At 38.9% G+C, this 4,360-nt stretch overlaps 1 pseudogene; it reads left to right on the plus strand.

The window, feature by feature from the left end:
- Nucleotides 1-2,181: 2,181 nt before the first annotated feature.
- Nucleotides 2,182-3,139, plus strand: LOC139040682 (olfactory receptor 5A1-like; annotated as a pseudogene).
- The last annotated feature ends 1,221 nt before the right edge of the window (nucleotides 3,140-4,360 follow it).

Consider the following 4,360-nt stretch of genomic DNA (forward strand, 5'->3'; position numbering starts at 1 on the left):
AGTGCAAGAAGAGAGGGAGTCTATACCAAGGGCATATCTCTGTGCAATTTCCAAGAGGAAAGTAAAGATCAATGATAGCTTGACTGACTGGCAATAGGTAGATGTAGATTGACTTATGAAAAATTGGAGATAATAAAATGGCGTGGCTTTCCTAAACTGAGCCAGAAAAATTTATAGCAAATAGAGAAAGCATTACTTCCCAAATTGTGAAGTTATTGACTTGGAATAATTTCTATAATATATGTAAATTGTAGAGGGTCTTTGATACAAACAGCCATATGCATATACATATACTTGAACATGAAAGGCATACACCTAAATGTTAAGAGCTCTAATTTCAGGAGATAGATTGTCATAATTTCCAGTTTTAAGAGGAATTTTTTTGCATTGATCGGGAAGTACCCATGATTTTTAGGTTTATTATTTCACCGTTGTTTATTGATCTAATTATCTTCCAGTTCTCACATATTGCTTTAAAATTCATAAAATAACATTTCCATTTTGAAAAACAAAAGGAAATTTGTGAGATTCATCATATTTAAAGAGATAGGTAGAACAGAATGAAAATATTGTTTAAAAGATAGGTAATTTTGATGATTTCTAAATTGTTTGGGTTAAAACCTGAAGAAGGATCAAGATATATCCCACACCTATACGGGTCATTCACCATGAGCCACCAGGCCCTCTGACCACACTTTTCCTAGTGCCTTCTGCTGAGTTAGGACCTCAGGTTCAAAGACCCGCTGATGGTAAGTGTTCTTTTCTGATTTATGTGGATTGAGACTTAGTGTGGATGCAGAGGGGGTGATGGAAATTCTTATAGATGTGGATTGGGTGGAATCAAGTCCCTGATCTTGAAAGATACTTCATATACTGAAAGTTATAAGAATTTGATTGAGGTTACATTATAATTTAGATTTTTAAATAACAATAGCAATAAAAAACTCTTGTAGAGCACTTACTATGGGCCATGCATGTCTTAAAAGAGATTTAAGAAGAGAAGGAAGGAAAGAAAGAAAGAGAGAGAGAGAAGGAATTCTAATAACAAAGTACTATTATTATCCCTAATTTTACAGAGTCATAGAGAGTTCAACTAACCTGCCCAAGATCACACATATATTACATGGTAAAGCTGGGAATTAAATCCAGGCAGGCTATAGCCAGAATCCACATTCTTAACAATTAAATAGCTTAGAGAGCTCAGACTGAAGACAAATTTGAAAGTGGAACTATGTTAGTATATTCAGATCTAATATTTGACAGTTAAGAGCATTTCTATACACATCTGGCCTAATCTTTTTGATGAAATAAGCCAGATAGAGAAAGATGAACTCTGTATGACTCCACTCATAGGTGGAAGTTAAACATGTAGACAAAGAGAACTGATTGGTGGTTACCAGGGGAAAAGCGGGATGGGGGAGTGGGCACAGAGGGTGAAGTGGGGCACCTACAACAAGACTGACAATAATGTACAACTGAAATTTCACAAGGTTGTAAACTATCATAATCTTAATAAAAGTAAAAAAAATTTCATTTTACTTAGAGTCTACATAAAATGTCAAAATGGAACATAGCTGAGACTTTAAGTTTAAAAAAAATATTCTAAATGTCTGATTGGTTGTTTCACAATTACATAGCTGAATCTGGTCTCTCCCTTGGTTTCTCCATTCTAATACTGAAACTTAAATAAGTTAGATGAATAGTTATTTTCAGGGCATGAGGTAACTCATCTGGGACATACAAAAAACTGTCCAAATAATAACTTTCATCGGGGATTTACTATGTATCAGGCACTTTAAAAACTTTGCCTTATTTTAATTCTTAAAATAAATGTATGACATTGATCCTGTCATCTGTCTTAAAGAAAAAGAAATTGAAGCCTAGAGATGATATACATATCACCCAAAGTAACACAGCTGCTAATTGGTAGAGGCAGGACTTGATCACAGGAAGTCTGAATCCAAAGTTTAAGCTCATATCAACCATGCTATATTAAAAAGCAAATATTTAAGACAATGACTATAATTGCCTTCTGAGAGAAAGAGAGAGAATCTTTGCATAAAGTTGTAATCCTCTGTAATACTTTGCTCTCCCTCTCACATATTTTTTAATTATTTGTTGATACCACTGTAGTGCAGATTGTCATTATTATCCCAGATCTGCATCTTGTCATTGTGGTCCATGGGAAACACGTCCACAACTAAGGCCTGGAACAGCTCATCAGTGACCACATTCATCTTCGTGGGATTTGCAGACCATCCAGAACTCCAGGTCCTGCTCTTTGTGACCTTCCTGGGTATCTATCTTGTGACCCTCTCCTGGAACCTGGCCCTCATCTTTCTAATCAGAAGTGACACCCGTCTGCAAACACCCATGTATTTCTTCCTCAGCAAGTTGTCCTTCATTGACATCTGTTACTCTTCCACAGTGGCTCCCAAGATGCTCACTGACTTCTTCCAGGAGCAGAAGACCATATCATTCCTGGGTTGTGCTGCTCAGTTCTTTTTTTTTTGATGGCATAGGTCTAACTGAGTGCTTTCTCCTGACTGCTATGGCATATGATCGATACACAGCCATCTCCAGTCCCCTGCTCTACACTGCCATCATGTCCCAGGGTCTCTGTACACGCATGGTGATTGGGGCATATTTCAGTGGCTTCCTGAGCTCCCTGAACCAGGCCTGCTCTATATTTCAGCTCCACTTCTGTGGACCCAACATCATCAACCATTTCTTCTGTGACCTCCCACCAGTTTTAGCACTTTCTTGCTCTGACACGTTCCTCAGTCAAGTGGTGAATTTTCTTGTAGTGGTCACTATTGGGGGAACATCATTCCTCATCCTCATCATCTCCTACAGTTACATAGTTGCTGCTGTCTTGAAGATCCATTCAGTGGAAGGCCAAAGGAAAGCCTTCAACACATGTGCCTCACACCTGATGGTGGTGACTCTGCTGTTTGGGACAGCCCTTTTCATGTACCTGCGACCCAGCTCCAGCTACTCTCTTGGCAGGGACAAGGTGGTGTCTGTGTTCTATTCACTGGTGATCCCCATGCTGAACCCTCTAATCTACAGTTTAAGGAACAAAGAGATCAAAGATGCCCTGTGGAAGTTGTTGGAGAATAAGAAAGTGTTTTCCTAGTTTATGATTGAAAACATATTTCTCCAAACTGACAGAGACTTATATGACACATGACATCTACCTCCACCTCTGGCTTAGGCAAGAGGTACATTTTGTGTGCATATTTGGAAATGGAGGCTCCTCCTGCCAAATTTTTCTCACTGTTCCCCCTGGTGATGTGTCCACTGACCCCACCATGGATAGCCAAAAAGGGGAAATGATTATTGCACAAAAATAATCTCCCTGGGATTCTCACAATTAGTATTACAGCAACCACATTTTATTGGGTACTTAACATATATGAGGCACAAAAGCTATTTAATAAAATACTCATTGCGGTGCTATGATGCAAATAGTACTATCCCTATGTTACAAATGAAGAAATGAGGTCCTAGGAAGAAAAAATGACTTGCCCAGCATTATACGGAAAGTAAGGGTCAGGAATCCCATTCAGACCTAGGTCTTCCTGACTCCAGAGCCCATACCCTGCCCAAATGCTGCCTTCCGTGTTCAACAACAAACAGCCCTGAAGTTGTACATGTGTATAACTCTTATTACTAGCATATGGTAGGATCCAAAAAGATACACTATGTATAGTTGAGGTACATTACAAAACAAGATGCCTTTTTACTCCATTAAACATTCTCTCCAAGATATCCCTGTTGGATTCCCATTATGGCTACTGAATAATTTTCTAAACAAAATGTACTGAAGTACATTACCCTTTTCCGCCATTTCTATCTGAGCTGTGTAGGGGCCTGGAAAATTTGTGTCCCATGATATCACATCCATACTCTTCTCTTCCCAGTCTTTGTCACCTAAAGTGCCTACTAGGTCTGTATTTCCTTGATTTCAACCATTCATTCCTTTACCAGTTCAGCACCTGACTCCACTTCACAGCTTAGTCTCCCTTTTGATCACCACACTCTGAGTTCCTCTTGCTCTCTTCTATCCAAACCCATTGCTCCCATAAAATCTTTGTTTCTTAACCTGAATGGATTAGCCCACATTCAGTACTATTTGCCACTATCTCTGGAAGGTATGTCTCAGGCCATCACCTCCAGGTCATTAGTCCTTCTTAAAGGACATGGACAGTGGAGTTGTCCAGCACAACCATTTCTGCTGGTAACTCCCTCCATCATTCCTTTATGGCCCTGTCCTCTTCTCAACACATTCATTTTTCCATTAATAGAGGTCTATTGGATATGCAAAAAGTCTTCATTTGATTTCATTGTTCATGTA

This window comes from Equus asinus, chromosome 17, assembly GCF_041296235.1.
Source record: "Equus asinus isolate D_3611 breed Donkey chromosome 17, EquAss-T2T_v2, whole genome shotgun sequence".
Taxonomy (NCBI): domain Eukaryota; kingdom Metazoa; phylum Chordata; class Mammalia; order Perissodactyla; family Equidae; genus Equus; species Equus asinus.